A 21,540-nucleotide genomic window follows, 5' to 3' on the forward strand; every position below is an offset into this window, starting at 1 on the left:
AATTTCTTTATTTTAAATAATATCTTTATTTAAGCACTACCATTATAAAGATGTTTGTAGTTGGGTTTCAGCTATAAAAAAGAAAACCCTAGGCCTGAGAGATAGCATGGAAGTAAGGAGTTTTCCTTGCATGCAGAAGGTCGGTGGTTCGAATCCCGGCATCCCATATGGTTCCGTGAGCCTGCCAGGAGTGATTTCTGAGTGTAGAGCCAGGAGTAACCTCTGAGCGCTGCCAGGTGTGACCCACAAAAAAAATCCCCTTTCACCAGTTCAACCTTCCCACCACAATGCTCCCAATCTCACCGCCTGCCTATATTGAAAACAGGCATGCTATTTCTCTCACTATTATCTCTCATGATAGTTGTCACTGTAGTTACTTCTGTAACTGAACTCACCACTCTTTGTTGTAAGCTTCATATCATGGGACAGTCCTTTCAGCTCTCACCTCTATTGTTTCTGGGTATTATTACAATAATTTCTTTTATTTTTCTTAAAACTATTCAGTGTCTATGTCTTTCCCTCTGACTTATTTCACTCAGCATAATAGTTTATATGTCCATCCATCCAATCCTCAGAATTTCATATGGTCCCCTGAACATCATCGGGAGTAGTAATTCCTAAGCACAGAGTCAGGAGTAACCCCTGAGCACTGCCGGGTGCAATCCCCTCAAAATGAATAATAAAAATGATAGTTGTAAGAAATTGGAAAGCAATTGAGGAATAAACAGAAACAAATATTGATATGAATGGGAACAAATAATAGATCACAGATTACATTAAAATTGACTATGGGGCCCGGAGAGATAGAACAGCGGCGTCTGCCTTGCAAGCAGTGGATCCAGGACCTAAGGTGATTGGTCCAAATCCCGGTGTCCCATATGGTCCCCCGTGCCTGCCAGGAGCTATTTCTGAGCAGACAGCCAGGAGTAACCCCTGAGCACCGCCGGGTGTGGCCCAAAAACCAAAAAAAAAAAAAAAAAATTGAGTATGAAGAAGACTAAGTTAAGATTCAGTAAATCTGAAGCTGTCAAACTTGCACCCACTTACAGACAATGAGACCTGGTCAGGCTCCTTTCATCAGTTAGTCACATATTTCTCATTTGTAATACTAAGATTATAATCCCATACCTAATTTAATCACATAGTTGTTGTAAAAACTAAAGAAAATTGTGTGCAAATATTTTTGTTATCATTTTGTTTAAACTGATGTTTCCAGGAAGTTTAAATATCTCTCAAAGTACATTGTAAATATTTTGAAAGCAGAGAATAAAATAGCAATTCAGTTGCTACTTATAAATTATTCAAAGCATTTTCAAATAAAAATATTAAGAATTTATTTACATTGAGCAAGACAAAGAAGTGTATGCATCCACGTCTCTTGAATATTTAGATTTATTATGTCATTATATGTGTTATAAAATCAATTACAATTATTTTACTATAAATCCTAGGCTTTAAAACTTCAACCTCTATCTGCTTAGAACTATCAGGTATGGCTATAATATTATACACAGACTTCCAGACTGAGGTACAGTGACCTACAAAAAGAGACATCATAGAAGAAATTCTTTCTCTTTGAAATAATGAAATGGTCATAAATAAAACACAAATAACCTCAGTAGTAGTCAGGAATAGAAAAGTGAAGGCTGTGTTTTGTGCTTTCTGAAAGAGGAAATAATGTTTCTGGGGCACAAAGAAAACTGAAGTGAGGTAAAGGATGAATGTAGGCTCAACAAAAGTCCATTTGTCGGGGCCGGGCGGTGGCGCTGGAGGTAAGGTGCCTGCCTTGCCTGCGCTAGCCTAGGATGGACCGCGGTTCGATCCCCCGGCGTCCCATATGGTCCCCCAAGCCAGGAGCGACTTCTGAGCGCATAGCCAGGAGTAGCGCCTGAGCCTCAAATGGGTGTGGCCCAAAAACCAAAAAAAAAAAAAAAAAAAGTCCATTTGTCACTTTCTGAAACCAAATTTCTTCCGTTCAGAGGCTTATTAGAAAAATGTATACATGTATCAAAAAGTTATAAAAACTTGTATATGAATGCATGTGTTTATGGAGTTCTATCAGAAAGTGACAGAATAAAAGTTGCTTTTAGGAATATTTGTCTGGTGACACCATTAACAATGCAAATGTCAATATAAAATTTTACAATATAGGCCCAGAGTGATAGCACAGCAGGGTGGGTATTTGCCTTGCAATAGTTCTACCTAGGTTTGTTCCATTGCATATAATTTGGTCCCCTGAGAACTGCAAGACATAATGCCTGGAGACAGAACCAAGAGTAACCCCTGAGCACCATTGGGAGTGGCAACACAAAAATAATTTCTAATATAAGTAAAGTCTTCATAGACTCCCAAAGAGAAAGAGATGACTCTAGATGAGAAAAATCTGTGACACAACAATATCTACTAGAAAAGGTCAGATGCGCTTCAGGCAAGAGTTAGCTTAGTATGAGTAAGAATAACTGTGTTGTTGCAGCAAAAGCTGAGAGAAAATCTGATGTGTAGGAAGGACAAACACATGTCCGTGCTTATGGTCTGTGCTTTGGATAGTAAAACACTATCTAAAGAAATGTATTTGACCTAACCTCATAAAGACAAGGAAGACTGGATAAACAGCATCATGGACAATTGTAGTGTGGATTCAATTCAAATAGGAAAAGTAAAAGCTGTTGGAATGTGCAATGGAGATTGAAGAAAATAGCTGCTTTCAACACCAAAGTTTTTCATAAAAGTTGAGGAAAGTTGTCATTTTATTTTTTGTTTGTTTTGTTTTGTTTGTTTGTTTTGCAGCACTCAGGGGTTATTCCTGGCTCTATGCTCAGAAATCGTTCCTGGCAGGCTCAGGGGACGTATATGGGATGCCGGAATTTGAACCACTGACATTCTGCATGGAAGGTAAACACCTTACCTCCATGCTATCTCTCTGGCCCCAAGTTGTCATTTTCTTTTAATGTTTATTAAAAGCTATTTGGAAATTATGTCAACTTCTTTAATAGTACATAGGAAGTCAGGATACATAGCATGTTGTATATACTTAAGTTGAAAGTGTTTAATGTCAAGATTTAAAAATCAAAATAAATGAAATGAGCATGTGATATTCTGTTGTTTGTATACAAATTTCTGCTGCTAATTTGACTTTTTTATTGCAATGATGATACATTGCACTGATTGATTTACCATTTATTTTTCTACTTACAACTGCATGCTTTTTTCCTTGAAATAAATTGTAGGAAAAGATCATAAGATTCATGAAAGACTTGAGAATTAGCAGGATTTAGATAAGTTCATTTTCTGGGATGATAATATGGTATGTTTGCTTGAGTGGTCAACTTAAGTATGGGGAATGAACAATTGAGTCATTATAAAATCGACTTCCTAAAAAAATAAATATTTTTATTTTTAGTTATCAACGGCTAAATTGAAAGCATTTCTCATATGGATTAATGCATTTTTAGCCTTTGAATTACTGTTTCATGCATTTCATATATAATATAAATATATGGCTTTCAGGTTATGATAAATTGGCTTACATATTGAGCTGAAAATGACTACCTTATTGACAAGCCTTAAAAGTAGAAGCAATATTTTATTAATTTAGAGGATGGGTGACAATGTTATAATTAGATCGAGTAATTCATCTCTAAACTATGAATTTTCTCCAATTATCCATTTCTACTGTTATATATAATCTTTATTTCATTTTTGTATTATAGTCTTGAAATGATTGGATTTCATACAATTTTATAGAAAATTGATTGTATCGTCTAGTCATTAAACAAAATGACAGGCTCTATATTATTGGTATGTTATTGGTAAATGTAGCTTAAGTTATAAAAGGGTCTTTTTTTTTCATTCTCTCATCACTCACTACCTGGCTATCTATCAGATATTTGTAAATAGTTTCCGAAAATGTCACGAACTCCATTGAGTTATCCTTAAAGCATATATATAAGCCAAAACTCTACATATAATATCAAACTTACTAAGTCCATGTTTACCAAAATATCAATAAAGAACCAGAGCAGAAACCAGTCACTTTTTACATGCATGTGGTATACAGAGGAAAAAAAGAAACGGAGTGGAGTGAGTGTGCACCTGCCTTGCATGTGGATGACTTGGATTTGATCTACAAGTATATATACAGCTCCTAAGCCCTGTCTGGAGCAAAAGCTGAATTCTGAGCCAGGAGTAAGTCCTGAACACTGCTGAAATGGCCCCAACACAAAGCAAACACAAAGAAACAGATGAATTAAATAAAACAAAAGCTAAACTATCGACTATAGTTTATGCATCCAGTGGCATATGGCATATGGATCAACTGGCAATTAATAGAGAGAAAGGGAAAGGGAAGAGTAAATTGGACAAAGGAGACATCGGCATGCTAAAAGATGGAACTTAGTAAAAGTAATGTATATATGTGCTGATTTCCTAAGGTGCATACCTAAAAGTAATGTGTTATAAACTTAAATATTATAATGAGGTTCTTTTGATTTCTAAATATTTTAAAACAGAATCGTGGCAATAAAATAATTAACATTCAAAATATTATAATCTTTTGCACAAGTTTCTATAGAATGTGAGCCACCAAAATAAATAAATAAATTTTTAAAAAAATTTCTTAGTAATGGGAGCAATAGTATAGAGGTTAATGGACTTGGCTTGTATTAAACAAACAAACAAAAACTTTAGGGTCAGAAAGACAGCACAGTGGTAGGGCGTTTTCCTTGCACATGGCCAATCCAGGACTGACCTGGTTTGATCCCCAGTTTCCCAAATGGTCCCCCCAGCCAGGAGCGATTTTTGAGAGCAAAGCCAGAAGTAATCCCTGAGAGTTACCGGTGTGACACCAAAACAAAAACCAAAGACAAACAGACTTGTATGTAGACAACACTCATTAGAACACTGGTAACACATATGATCTCCTGAACCTTTTAGGATAATCTCTGAATGTAAGCCCTAAGCACTGCAAGGTGTGCCCCCTAAACAAAACAAAAAATAAACAAACAAATGAATAAATAAAGGTAAAAGGAAGACTTTTTTCAGTATCGCAACACCATATTCTAGAAAGATAGAAAAAAAGTCGAGGCTATAGTTTTTTGAATATCTCTGATAGTGACTTGACATGGAGAGTACATGCCCTAGGATTGTCCTTTGGGTCATGTACCAGAATGTGATTCTCACTTTGGAATAAATGCTTCTCTTCTCTCTTTATTATATTATAGCCTGAACATGACTCTTGGTCTGACAGGTATCTAACAAAAGACAAAGCAACTCCCGAAAGAATGATGGAAGAGGGGCCTGAATGATAAATGATCAATGGTTCTAGAGATATACCTGAGAGGTCAGAAAACTGGAAAAGATTTTATAAAATATGTTTTCCCAAACAGTAGACAATATAGAAATCTAAGACAAATGGGGGAGATTTGCCTCATTTTGACAGTTGTGGTATGATTAATGATAAGTGCACAGAAACAGAAATAATTAAATAAAAACAATCGTCAATATAAAGATAAGAAAAAAAATCACAGAGAAAAAATACCATAGAAATACACATTGTTCATTTATTATCAATTTTATAATGACCCAGATACTTGGTATCTTTTAATGTTTAATTATTTCAATATAATGTTAGGAGACAGAAGTTTACAACATTTTTAGTGTATGGATGTACTTTATTTTCTGGCGTATAAGACACTTTTGAAACAAAAAAATTCAACCAAAAATCGGGGGTTGTCTTATACGCCGAGTATATCCCGAAAAATGTTTCAATATGCGGCTAAACGAAAATTGTCTGAATATTGCCACAAAACAAATTTTCTAACTCCATCCTGCACCAATCACTGCAAGGCTGTTCGAAGGGCCTTTCTAACTCAGCCAATCCAAGCAGGCTTTTTATGCATGCAAATTATGCATGCAAATTCTGGACCCGAATCTACACTGTAAAAAGTCTGCTCAGATTGGCCAGAATCAGAGAGGAAGTCTATTACAGTATAACCTTTAAACCTTTGCTTGTTGTTATTGCTCACTGTGGTACATACAGTTGCAGCACAGGAACGTTCTGTCTGGTACAGCGAATATAGGCCTAAACCTATGTTTTAACTGCAAAATTAGGGGTTTGTCTTATACGCTCAGTCATTTTATATGCTGGAAAATACGGTATATGAAAGAAATTCAATCATCAGTCTGTATTTGGGAAATACAAAAGATAATTCCTTTTATATTTTTAACTTTAAACTTTATTTTAAACTCAAAAAATTTAAATCAACACAATTTATTTACTATATCATTAATTTCAATATTTACAATAGTAAATGATATTTACTATACCATTATTTCAACATACTATACCATGTTGATTGAAAAAAACTGAACTGTATGATCATATAAATAGATGCAGAAGAAGCATTTGAATAGATTCAAGACCTATTCTTGATCAAAGCTTTCAATAAATTAATTGGGGATAAGAGAGAACTATCCTCAATATAGTTAAAGCTACTTATTATAAACCATAGTGAACATTTACTCAATGGTGAAAAACGAAGGGTATCAACTAAAATCAGACACAAGGCAAGACTGTTCATTCTCACCATTAATATTCAATTTAGCATTGGAATCCTTGTCAGTAACTAAGCAAAAAATATATATATATGGCATGTAAACTAGAAACAAGCAAGCTATCATTTCTTTGCAGATGACACAATACTAAATATAGAAAATCCTTGTTTCTACAAAATTTTTTAGAAGCAATAAACTTGTACAATGATAGGCTACAAAATTAAGATGCAAAATAGATGAATAGATAGCATTTTATATATAAACAATAAATAAAATAGAGAAAAAATTAAAACCATCATGTTCAAAATTTTAACATAGACATATACACACAAACTCAAGTACCTGGTAATCCAAGAGGCCAAAGAATTATATAAAGTAAACTATAAACCGCTAATAAAAGATATACACTAAAACACATGAGAATGGAAACCATATCCTGTTTATGCACTGAGTGAATTAATAATGGCAAAATGACAAATTCACCCAAAGCACTATATAGACTCATGCAGTCTCTATTAAAGATATCCATATCTGGGAAATTGGTGGTGGGAATGTTGCACTGGTGAAGGGGGGTGTTCTTTACATGACTGTAATCATAAAACTATAATCATATTTGTAATCATGGTGTTTAAATAAAGATAATTATAAAAAAAAGTTATCCATAAAAACTTTGAAAGATCAAAAGCTGTTGAAATTTATATGGAGTAATAAAATCTCCACAATGATAATTCTAGAGTGAAAATGATAGGTTGGGTTTGTTTCCCCAATTTTAATTTATATACAAAACTATGGTAATCAAGACCATGTGATACTGGAATAAATATTATATTTATTTGAATAAACATTTTATTCAAAGGGCCCTTTGAGAAGAGTTTGAGGTATTAAATTAAAAAACAAAAATATGGTCACTTTTGAAGAAAAAGAAATACATTTATTTTTATTCAATTGTTTCTTTTATTCTTAGTTTTATTTTTATGTTATAAATACTGAAGTTTATTTTTAATAAACTTGTATGAGTCCTAATATATGTCTAAATTTATGTTCAAAAATCCTTTTCCTCTGTGATACCAAAATATCTGAAATAGTCATTTAATCATTTAAATTATTACTTATTTGGGAGCAGTGCATCAGTTTACTCTGAATAATTTCCTAATTTTTTCTTAATTTTTTTAGCAGTTTAATTAGATGTATCTGGGACAGGAATTTCTCTATCAGGGCTTATAATTTTCAGTCCACTAAGATGTTTAAAATTATTTGCTTATATCTTTTACCAATGTGGTCTACATTTTATGCATTATTTTTACTGTGTAATTGGCTATCTGATACCAATATTCGAAATTTTTTTATTGTTACCCAAGTTCCTGAGTTGTTAACACTTTTTCATACTTGTGTCCCTATTTATTTTTTGTGCTTGATTCTGCATCTCTAATTTAATTACTAGCTCGTATATCACTTCCATTCTGCTACTGGGAAGTTTAAATATTTTTTAAAATTATATTTTTAATATCAGAATTTTATTTCATTCTTTATTATAATTTATATTCTATATTTTCCTATTTTTTTCTGCAATGCCCTTATTTCAGAGTTCTGCTATATTATCTAATTGAAGTGTATAAGAATAATCTAATATCTGTGCTGACTGTGCATTGCTGTCATCTCACCCTCATTCAGATATACACGGAGATTTTCCTACTGCTTGGTGTGCCAATGAAATTTGTATTGAATTCTGACACTAGAATGTCCTTAGAAAACTTAGAATCTTGTTAAATTTAATGGAAAATGTTGATGCGCTTGTTTAATCAGAACATTTATTTTGTTATATTCAGCTTGCTAGGTTAGACAAATAGTCTGTAAGATATTATTTCAATGTTATTTTTATTTTCTAAAGTCTTTTAAAATCTCTTTTGGATAGTTGGTGTGCCTTATCGGGTTACACGTATTTGTTGTTGTTGTTGTTGTTGTTGTTGTTGTTTTGGTTTTTGGACCACATCCAGTGGCCCAAGGGTTAATTCAGGATTACTCTAGATGCTCCGGGGTTTCTCCTGGTTTTGCCCTCAGAAATCGTTCCTGACTCTGGGGATCATATGGGACACCGGAAGATCCAACTGCAGTCTGTCCTAGATTAGCTGCGTGCAAGGTAAATACCACTGTGCCACACTCTAGCCGCCTCAAGAAATGCTTGAGGCTAGGGTAAAGTGTCCTTAACTTATTCTCCTGAATCATAACCATTGGCCATTTCACTGTTGTTTATGTACTCATACATTTGGTTCTGTATTTTCACAATCATAGATGTTTGTATATCCTAGTTTTTAGTTATTGAAAGCTCTCTGCAGCAGTGAAAATTCTTAAGGAAAAAGGAAATTATGCCCTAAAATTTCACTGCTTTTTTTTCAGACACAGAATTGCTAAAAGAAATCAAAATCTCCCACAAAACTCATCTTCTTCCCCTGTGTTGCTAATTCAAACTTTAATTCTGTCTCTAGACTTGCAATGCAGATAGGCAGCCGATGCTAAGTTGAATGGCTTCTGATACAGACACATAATATGTCACTTCAGGTTAGTCATAAGCTTTTGAAGTTATATGACAGCCAAGGAAGAAGTAAAAATAAACAAGTTGAAAAACACAAAATGGAAATATAAACATGATGATTGTGTGCACATTATTTAAGTTTTGCAGACATTTTTAAGTAAATATCATTAGCCTAGGATAAAAAATAAAAAATAAGGGGGCTTAGTTACCTATTTACCTGTTTGAAACAAAGGGATAAAAATAAGGTACCATCACTTTGCAGAGTCCAGGCATGTCCCTGGATTTATCATTTAAAGAATGTGCAGACACTAAACTTTAAATGGCCACCTCTAGAGCAAAATATTTTTGTTTCCCTTCTGTTGCCTCTTAGAGTTGCAGCTGCGATGAAATTTTCATAGCACTCTATTATTATATTTGCTTAATTTTCTATTCGGCTTAATGAACACTAAGGCCTGCCATGCATTCAAATTTACATTTCTTTTTTATTGAAATACTGTGGTTACAAGATTATTTATTTATTTTATTTATTTATTTATTTGGTTTTTCGGGCCACACCCGTTTGATGCTCAGGGGTTACTCCTGGCTAAGTGCTCAGAAATTGCCCCTGGCTTGGGGGGACCATATGGGACGCCGGGGGATTGAACCGTGGTCCTTCCTTGGCTAGCGCTTGCAAGGCAGACATCTTACCTCTAGCGCCACCTCGCCGGCCCCTACAAGATTATTTATAATGCAGTTTTTTTCACAGATGAAGTTATTCATGATAGATTGACACTCATACAATGTACAACAATCTTCACCAGTTCACATTGCCCACCATCACTGCCCCTACTTTCACTCTCCCTCTCCCTGTTGCACTCTTCCATTCCTGTCTCTGTGGTATGTATTTTTCTTCTCTTTTTTTCTACCTCTCTTTCTCTCTTTCTCTTTCTCCCTCTTCCTTTCTCTTTCCTTTTAGACACTTCAGTTTGCATTGCAGTGCACTTTTTTCACCACTGATGTTCCCAATTTTCTTCCCACACAACCTCACCTGCCTAGTTCTGGGGCAGGCATTTATATCTCTCTCTCTCTCTCTCTCTTCCTTTTTGACACTGTGGTTTAAATATTGTTAATGAAGAGGTACTATGCATGTAATTTTATCACCTTTAAGCACCATTTCTCTTCCAGAGTGATCAGATTCAACTATCATTGTCATAGTAGATCTGTCTTTGCCTAAAGGCTCACAGCTCTTTGGCAAGCTTTCGATCATGAACTTCTGATCCTCATCTCTATTGCCTTTGGATATTATTGACATACTGTATTTTATTCTTCTTTTGTTTTGATTTTGTTTTTGGGCCACATCCGTTGATGCTCAGGGGTTACTCCTGATTATGCGCTCAGAAATCGCTCCTGGCTTGGAGGGACCACATGGGACGCCTGGGGAGTGAACTTTGTTCCATCCTAAGCTAGCGCTTGCAAGGCAGACACCTTACCTCTACCACCACCGCTTATAATCCACAGATGAGTGAGACAAGTCCATATATATCTCTCTACTTCTGACTATTTCATTCATCATAATAATATCCATGTCCATCCATGTATAAGAACAATTTACTACTTAATTATTCCAAATTATTGCATAGTGTTTCATTGTGTAAATGTACCGATGTTTCTTTAGCCATTTATCTGTTGTTAGGCACCTGGGTTGTTCCAGATTCTAGCTGTTGTAAATAGTGTTGTGATAAATACAGAGGGCATATTTGTATTATGTTTTGAGGCATATTTCTACAGTGTTATTGTTGGATCATATGGAAACTCAGTTTCTAGTTTTTTGAGAAAATATATAGTTTATATATATTTATATATAAAATATATGTTTATATGTATAGTTTTCCAGAGGCTACAGCAATCTATATTCCCACCAAAAATGAATGAGAGTCTCTATCTCCCTACATCTGTGCCAGCACTGGTTTTACTTGCTCTTTGTGATGTGTTCCAGTCTTTGTGGTGTGATACCTCATACTTGTTTTGATTTTCATTTCCCTGGTGATGAAAAATGTGGAACAATTTTGCATGATCCTTTTTGGCGATCTGTATTTCTTCATTGAAGAAATGTCTGTTCATTTCTTCTCCCATTTTCAAGTTGGGTAAGATGTTTTTATCCTGCTAAGTTCAATCAGTGCCTTTTATGTCATATATATATATATATATATATATATATATATATATATATATATATATATATATTAACCCATTCTCTGATGTGTACTGGGTGAGTGGTTTTTTTTTTTTGTTTTTGTTACTTGGGTCATCTTTGTATCTCTGTTACTGTTTCCTTTGAGTTTCAGAAGTTTCTCTGTTTAATGTAGACACGTTTGCTAATTTTTTTCTTCCACTTGCTTGGCCAGTGGTATTTAATTGTTGAATATGCCTTTAACTTCAATTTTAAGAAGCATTCTGCCTATTTTTTCTCTATGTGCCTATAGTTTCAGGTCTGATATGGGAGTTCTTTAATCTATTTTGAATTGACCTTTGTGGAGTCATAAAAGAAAGATCTGAGTTCACTTTCTTCATGTTTACCAGTTTTCTCAACAGCACTTGTTGAAGAGGCTTTCCTTGTTCCACCATGTATTTCTTGTCCCTTATTTAAATATTAATTGATCATATAGCAACAGGTCATTCTCAGAATATTTGAGTGTATTGCATTGATATTAGAGTATGTATTTATTGTTTCTACAATTCATTGTTTCTAAAAGCTTCTCTGTAAAGTCTTTAGGATTTTCTAGATACAGTATCATGTCTTCTGCTAAAAGTGAGAGCTTGACTTCTTCCTTTCCTATGTTGATATCCTTAATATATTTTGTTTGCCTAAGTGCTATGGTAAGTATTTTAAGTACTATATTTAGTAGAAGTGTCAAGAAAGAACAACCTATCTTCTACCAAATCTTAGAGGAAAGGATTTTGTTTTTTCCTCATTGAGTATAATACTTGCAATGGGTTTGTGGTAAATGGCTTTGACTGTATTGAAGAAAGTTCCTTTAATTCCCATTTATTGAAAGTTTTATTTTATCATAAAGGAATGCTAGACCTTGTTAAATGTGTTATCAGCATCTATTGATATTATCATATGATTTTAGCTTTATCTTTAATTGATATGGTGTATTATATTGATTGAATTGCATATATTGAAGCATTCTTGCATCCCTGGAATGAATCCTACTTGGTTATGGTGATAACCTAATTGATGCATTTTTAGATTCTACTTGATAATATTTTGTTGAGGATCTTTGTATCTGTGTTTATCAGAGATATTTTCTTATATTTTTCTTTTATAGTGCAGGATGTCTGTCTCCATTTGTTATCAGGGTAATGTTAGCTTTCTAGAAACAATTTGGGAGTGTTTCCATAACTTCAGTTTTCAATATCAACTTGGTTCAATCTTAGGAGGTTACAGGAGCCCAAAAATTTATCCATTTTTTACAAGAGATTTTGCTTTGTGGAATAAAGATTCTCAAAGTAATCTCTTATTACTCTTTGAATTTCTGTAGTATTTGTAGTGACATTCCCCTTTTTAATTTCTGATTTTGTTTAAGTTAATCTTTTTTTCCTTTTTTTGTGGGTTATCCTAATGGTATATCAATCTTGATTATTTTTAAAGAATCAACTCTTGCTTATATTGATCTTTTGGATATTTTTGGGTGTGTAGTTCATTAATTTCTGCTGTAATTAATGAGCTCTGCCTGTCTACTTTACATTCATTCTGTTGCTCCTTTCCTTAAACTGTGCCATTAAGTTATTTGTGTAGGCCTTTTCTTACATTCTTAAGGAGCCCGGAGTTTGAGATTTGAATTGGAAATGAGTGAGTCTAGGCTTCACAAAGATATAAATATTTACCACCAGGGCTAAATAACCTAAAACAGTCATTTTTAACCTGATGACCAAGTAATAAAATTTTGGGAAGATGAAGTACCTAAGATTGTGTCGTTTTGCTTGATGCATGTAGAACACATATGTTCCTATTTTCCACAAATTAATAATGTTTGTGAAGACAGTAAAATTGATATCCCTTGGACAAACTCAGCATAGATAACAGGGAATTGCTGAAAAAAAACCATTAAGTTTTAATATTCAGATTTTTAACTTATACAATTTTTGAAATTAAATTGCAATATTATTTTCAAAATAATATAATCCATGGGTATATTTCAGGTTAAAAATAGGAGGGAGGGCCTCTGTGGTCAATCAAACCCAAGCAATACTCTGAAGTTGATGTGGAAAGGTTTATTATATCTACTTCATATGTGAGTAAACTAAGAGATACTATGGGTCCTTTTTTTAATCCTCACCCCACACTAATCAGACTTCAATTCCTGCAATCTGAGCCCCAAAATTTACTTACAAGCTCATTGGCCATCTTTTTATTTGTATAGTAAATGACCTCTCAATGTCATTGACTTTACTGTCTGGAGAATCAGATTGAGACTCTCCCCTTGGTTTTTGTACTTAATTTTCTTTTTACTTCTTTCTATTTTTCTTTGCCAGAGCAAAAAATTGCTTTGGGAAGGGGTGAGGTTATAAGAATGTGGAGAAAACAAAGAGAGATCATTAGAGAGACTCAAGGGAAAGGAGCTCTACCTCATTGGAGAAAAAAGGAACTCAATTAAATCTCATTGTATCTGCCCTCTCACTCTTGTCCTCTCTGTGACAAATCTTTGATCATTTCTAAGGAAACATCCAGGTACAAGATCCTATTGAAGATCTTGAAACAAAAGGGGGCAGAGAAAGAGGAACAAACAAAAAAAAACTATTGAAAGTTATTTATTATTATTAATTACATATTTTAGTCTCTACATCTTTTGAAAGTTCATTTATTTTCTTAGGTGGGAGGAGATGTGGCTGTGCTGTCTGGGAGTCACTCCAGTCAGTGTCAGGGACCATATGCAGTATTAGAGATCTGAGTTGTATCAGTAAAATACCCACTCATAAATATTTATTGAGTTGCTTCTATTTTCTCTTTGACTATGCCAAATGTAAAGAATATCAGTGTGAATGAACAGGCCTTCACCTAGCTCACACTAGGCCTTTATGCTCACTTCTCTGATTCTTCACTGTTTGGAATCTACCACAGTGAAAGCTGGGCCCTGTCTAATAGATCCTTAAGGATCTTTTGTAGAGCATTTCCAAAAATATATCATCCAATTAATTAGAATCTCTGTAAACAGGTCACCTAGAGTTTAATTCAAAGATCTGCATTAAATTCTATGTGAGGACCTCAATAATGATCCAAACAATTTGAACACAATAAACTCGTCACTCAGGGAGAATATCTGTGTAGATTTCCTTGTTATTACCAATATCTGACTCTCATTTTTTGGGAGGCATTGAGAAGACCAACTTCTCAACATTTTTCACTTGTATGGAACCATCAAATAAATTACAGCCAAAGAATTACAAGTAAAAATTTTATGCCATTGTTTTGCTGAAGCATATAATTTCTGTTACAGAAGTCTAAACATTTCCTCTCTAGACTTATAAGGAGGGCTTAAATGTTAAGTGATGAGACTCTAGAATAACAGAACTTTCATCATCCTAAATGTCCTACTTTATAATTATGTCTACCATAAAAGTAAGCAGGGGACGAAAGGAGAACATGAAGGAAATTGGGGCCATTGGTGGCAGGAAATGTGGAGTGATGAGGAGTGGTTTTGGACACTGAATAACTGAAACTCAATCATAAACAACTTTGTAAATGTATCTTATGGTGATACAACTTAAAAAACTGCATTTAAAAAATCTTTTTCCTGAATATCCACATTCAAGAGGAGAGAAATTTCTGTATTGTCGCTGAGATTTAGAAGTTGGGTTTTTTTGGCCACATCATAATGTTTAATTTGTCTTATATTTGACTGAATATTTTACTGTGTTAAGAGAATGGGGATCTTTGATATATGTGAGCATATCCTTAACAAAGGCTTCTGTGGTTTATGCTCATTGTTTCTAACAATATATCCAAGAGATCAATAGACATTCTTATGCTTATTCTTTTTATTTGATGGATATGCTCATTTTCCCTGTTCTCATTAATTTTTCAATGTGAAAATCTAGAGGCCTTAGTATATGTTACTCTCATTTTACTTATGAATTTATTTTATAAAAATATCAAAAGGCATAAATATTAACCTATGAAAAATTGAACTTCCATATGATTCATCAATACCACTCCTAGGTATATATAGCCTAAGAGCTCAAAAACAAAATGTAAAAAAGCCCTCTGCATTCCTATGTTCATCACATAACTATTGCCAGAATCTGGCAATAATTCAAGGGCCTGAGAACAAATGAATGGCTAAAGAAACTGGTACATCTAAACAATAGACACTTTTATGAAAAATGAAGTGATGAAATAGCTTATACATAGATGAGTATAGAGACTATTATACTAAGCGACACGAGGAATAATATCCAGAGACAATAAGGATGAGAGCCAGGAGGATCAATCCATTGTAGAAAGCAGTTAGGGCAGAGAAGGGACCTCTATGACAAGAGAATTTAAAATGATCTTTCTGGATGAGAACTGGGTGCTGAAAGGAGATAAAGTGATGAGCATGATGCTCCTAGAGTAATTATATTGCAAACCACAATATTTAAAAGGGAACAAAAGAAAGAGAAAAAGTGAAAGAGAGAGGGAGAGAAGTGTCCACGTTGCACCCTATGGGTAGGTGGGGGAGAGTAGAAGGGAAACTGTCTTATTGGTGGCAGGAAATGTGTACTGGTCAAGGGTGTTGCACATTGTATGATTGAAACTCATGAACAACTTTGTAGCCGTGGAAAAAACAACTGTATTATGAACAACAGTGTAACCATTGTGTTTAAATACATTCAAAAAATTCTAAGAGGAAGATACAAAGATTTTCCCAAGACTTTATTTACACACACATAGTTTCTTGATGTTATCAGATCATTCTCCCAACACTTTATTTTTTTTCCAAACGACAAAAATACATTGACTTATCAATAGTCTTCCCAGACCAAATGCTTATATTTTGGTGTTATACATGTCAGGATTTTAGATAAAAGTATAAAAAACAATTTCTACTCATTATAATATCATATCAATTTTTTTCTATTCTTTAACTCTTTTATGGTTTGATATATTTTGTTTTGTTTTGTTTTTGTTTTTGGGTCACACCCGGCAGCGCTCAAGGGTTACTGCTGGCTCTACACTCAGATATCGCTCCTGGAAGGCTCCAGGAATCATATGGGATGCCAGGATTTGAATCACCATTCTTCTGCATGCAAGGCAAATGCTCTACCTCCATACTAACTCTCCGGCCCCGGTTTGATATCTTTTTAGTTATCTTTTTATACGTGGCAACCACTGGTATTCATTTAATCACTATGAATTATAAAGTTATATCGGTTTTCTGGTTTACAATATTCCAACACCAATATCCTCACTAGCATCCACTTCTCTCTTCAGTTTTCCTACTGATATGAGTCTTCCTATGTGGCAGGCACTTTTTTCTTTTGATTTTAGGCACTGTGGTTCTAAATACTTTGACTGATGGGTCAATATTATTATTCACCTCCTTTTAGTGCACAGTTCTCATACAAAGTGATCACTTTTCTCTGTCAATGTTGAACTGGTCCCTCCCCACTATACATACATACACACACACACACACACACACACACACACACACACACACACACACACACACACCTATAGTGGCAAGATTCCTGCAAAAGGACCGTTCTCCTACTTTTCCTTTCTATTACCTTTGGACGACTGTTATTACCCTGCTGTATTTCTTAATTTCTTACATATAAGTGATATCATTCTGTACTTGCTGATATTTTTAGAATCCCCATCATTTTTATCTTTTCCAAAATGAAAAATTATCATATTGCATATAGCCTTTCTTACTTATTACTTTCATTGCTTATATGCATTTAAGTTTGCTCTAGTACCTTCTAGAGGCTTAATTTTATTTAAGCTCTAAAATATAACATTTATTCTTTCTAATTATATAGGAATCTAATATTTATACTACTGAGTTTAAATTGCAATAGTTTAAAGATCAGTAGCATGCCCAGCTCTACACAGAAGCTTTATCTATTAGCTTCAGTTGGTTTTATTTTCCAGTCTACTAAGTCTACTATTTTCATTATTACTTCCAAGAAGATGAAGACCTTCAATAGCTAGTCTTTTTAGAGTTCATGTCTTTTTGTATCCCCTTTTTCTCATATGTCAATGGCTACTTCTCTCAATATCCTAGCCCTTCATGCAGAAAACCCCCTCTCTTTTCTAGTATTTAAAAAATACTAGAAAAATACTTAAACTCCTAATGTAAATGATCTGTGAAATAAACTCAATCATTTAATTACATTATTATCAGTTGTTCACACCACCATGCACCTCCTATCTTCTGTGTATACACTGCATATACACATTTTTTTTATTTACCACTGTTCCTCCAATTATGCTAGATTTCTATTTCTGGCATAAGTCTTGGGGGAGCCCATTTTTCCAATTCGTTTATGATTTTGTTCTAGTCAACTTTAACTATCGCTTCTCGGCCTTTTGGCAGATCAAGTGTAGTTTCTAGTCAACTTCAACTAAATGCAGGGTTAGATATTCAAGAGGATTGGCATTAGTGTTTTAGCTAGAGGAGTGCAACTTCATCTACGCACAATTGGAAATATTGATATCTAAGTCAAGAGACATCAAAGATTCTGATACTACTCTTTGAATAGTTACTCTGAGTCATTAAACAAATTCTAAAATCTGTGGCTGGAGCACAGAGGGTATGGCACTTGCGTTGTAAGAGGCCTCCCTGGTTTTGATCCCAGGCATCTCATAAGTCCCTGAGCCTGCCAGTAGTTTCTGAAAGTATTGCCAGGAGTAATCCCCAAGTACTGCTGGGTGTGGCCCAAATTTAAAAAAAAATCTAGAATCTTTCTGAGTGTATTTACTTCACTATCATATTTTTAGATCCAGATTAAGGAATCTGATAAAACTGACTTAAAACATTTAATATTCCATGCTCTCTGATTTGAGTAGTATTTTTAGTTTATTAATGCAAACATAAATGAAAAAACTCAAATAGAATTGCTGTCATTCCCTGAGCCCAAACTTTTAATGAACTAACAATTAATGTAAGCATAAATTCTCATCACAAAGCTCTGTTCATAACTGCTTACGTTGAATTTATGGTCTGTTGATAGACTGAATGAAGTTAATTGAAAGTAATTATATGTAGATAGTTTTTAAATTGTGAAAAATGAAATAAATGTAAAAAGTAAATTTTTATGGCACACCCAGTAAGTTTATGATGAGAATAAAATAATCTAAAGTTTCTATGTTATATTTATTTAACACTATTTTCATGTCATTATTTGAAAAATAATATAAATCAATTTTAGTGTTTTTTTAAGCAGAACAAAACAATTTCTCTACTTTCTTTATACAAAATGCCTCTGACCATTTTAGACCTAGGAATTTTAGACCATTTTAAACCATTTTAGGAAACATAAAATAAATAGAAAGTATATTAATTAATTATTCAAGCATCATTTATTCTTGGTTCATGCTAGGTGAAGTGCTCAATAAAGAGTAATAACAGAAAAATCAAAGACTCTATTTTAAGAGATTTAAATACTGTTAAAAAGACAGCTCTATTTTAAAATGATCACATTGCAGTGTGAAAATATCTAATAGTAGAAATGCCTAAGATACATTACAAAAAAAACATAAAGATACAAATAATTTTGGAAAAGTTAAGAAGGCCTCTTAAAGGCGATCTTATATTAATTCTTCAAAGATAAAAGAAAATGACCAGGGAAAATAGAAGTTTATGTGTAGCACTTTGTTCTTTTCATCTATTTGTCTCTGTCCCTGTCTCTTTATCTGACTCTCTAACATTCACACACTCATATAGTGTACTAACACAACTTTTGAATGGGTCAGTAAAGACTGCAGAGCTGAGTGAATTTGTGTGACATTAAATATACTGTCTATTCAATCAATTTCTGCTCTGCTTGTGACTAGCAAATGATACATAGTGATGCAGGTAATTTGGTCCAATGACATAAGAAAAAAGAGCATTTGCTGTTCCACAAAGAGTCAACAATGACAATATTTATTGTAAAAAAAATGCATATATCTTGCGGGATCATCAAAATACTATTTTAAAGTTGCTGTTGATCTAACAAAATATTATATAGGTCACTTTTTCTAATCTATTTTGTTATTTTATAAGTATTTATCAATTTTAATATGCAAAATTGTTCATCTAATTTGCAGTCTTGTTTCATGGTATTTGAGAATAAAGCAAATTATAAATTATAACAATATTTCTCTGTAGCAGGAAAAGTTCTTTATATATTTTAGTTAGTAATTCAAGAGATGAAAGAAAATTTGGAAAATTTAGTTTAGCAACTTTAAAACTCTCTTATCACTTCTTTTTGTACTGTTATTACTTCCAAAATCAGTCTTAACCATATTATTGCCAGATTAATAACTTTGCAAAAAAACTCTTGATTGGTAATATTAATTAAACATAAGTGTAAAGAGTAAAACCATGTGTACAAGATAGACTAAATTAATGAATAATGTATTCAGAATATGTGTGTGTATCTGGGTAATAATATCAAGATTTTAAAGAGATGGGTTTTAGGAATCTGAGCTTTATATAGAGATTAGAGCTATCTAGTCTGTATTATGAAGAAAAAAGCAATATTCAGGGTCAGAGGTATAGTAGGATTGAATAGGACACTTACTTTGTATGTAGCTGACCTGGGTTTGAGCCCTGGCACCATATATGCAACACCAGAAGAAATACCTGAGCATAGAGTGAGAATTAAACCCTGATCATCAATAGGGTGGGACCCCAAAACAAAAGATAGAAAAACTAGTACAATATGCAGGGTTACAGTTAGATTCGGGGGAGTGAAAGAAAAATGAAAATCAAGTAAGTGATCAAAAAAAAAGCAACCAAAGAACAGATTACTTAACAAGAAACAACAACAGACTATGACGAATATGTGGCTGGGAGAAGCAAATGGAAATACTAGGAGAGATTTCCACCAGAGTAAAACAGTCAGTACTCCATGTCTCGCACTCAGATACTTTCAAAGATGATTCTGAACCTTGATCGTGGGGAGGGGAGAGATGTTAAAGATTAAACAGATGATGCCAATTTGCTTGATCTTATAAATTAGCGAGAGATTTCAATTGTCTGTTCTAGATGAGGTTTATTCAAGATGAAAGGTTTACTCATGTATGGGAATTAACACAAGGATAAGGGTTGGGGTCTTGGGCAATTTGGTGATGTACCCCGTTGTATGCACCTAAGCCATAATTGTTCATATTAATAGAGACATGACTGCATTTACATATTATAGTTATACTAACTACAGTATAGTTACCCAAACAATAATAATCAAATTTATAAATAAGTATGAAGGAAGTTCATAGGTGCTTTAGTGGTGATGCAATAATTTTACACACAGCCAGAGAAAGCACGGAGGTTACGATACTTGATTTGCATGCAGTTGCCCCAATCTAAATTTCCAGCACCACATATAGACCTCTGAGCACTGCTAGAAGTGATCCCTAAGCATAGAACCAGAGACAAGGCTGATAAAAGCAGTTTCTTCTTTTTCATTTTAAAGAAGAAAGCTTGTAAAAAAAAATAAGGATATTTTATTTGATAAGAAATGTTTACCATCAAATTTATCAGTTTAAGAATAGTAAAATGTGATCCTTAGTACAAAAATAAACCCAGACAAAGTTCCCATAGTATTTAGTCCATGAAATTCCAAGAGATCATGTTAAAATAGTGTCTTGTCACAGTAATAATTTAGAAAATTGGAATGTTGGCATCCAAGGAAACTGAGCCAAAAGAGAAGCACTCAATATTCAGAGACCACGTTCTGAATTAAAATCTTGCTTGGATAAATATCAAAGTAGAAATGAAAGAGGTCTTTAAATGTGGAAATATTGCTAAAGTATGGTGAAAAGAGAATTTCTTTTAATGTATTAAAATAAGGAAGTCAGAATTTGCTTAGGGTAAAACAGAAATTTGATGAGTATTTTGTAAAAGGAATTCAAAGTCAATAATAAAATGTATTTAAGTTACATAAGATGAGATGATGCTGATCATTTTGTTGTACAAGGTGCTTTAGGGATAAAGAGAAGATTATCAGCAAGCCTCAGTGGTTTCATTATTTCTGACTTCACTGAAGTTGTTAGAATCCCACACCTAATTTATTCTTTGAAGCAAATAGGTCAGAGGGATTAGGGAGGCTACCTACACTCTCTCCGGGCCTTCTGTGGATCTTCTGATATTCTATATATGTGAAAAATATAAAAAATATATTTAAAAAAGCAAATACATTACTCGTGTTCTTTGGAGCTGGACAAATGCTGCTACTCAAGTGGATACAATACATAATTGAACTCAGAAGCTTCAATGCCC

This window comes from Suncus etruscus, chromosome 10 (assembly GCF_024139225.1).
Source record: "Suncus etruscus isolate mSunEtr1 chromosome 10, mSunEtr1.pri.cur, whole genome shotgun sequence".
NCBI lineage: Eukaryota > Metazoa > Chordata > Mammalia > Eulipotyphla > Soricidae > Suncus > Suncus etruscus.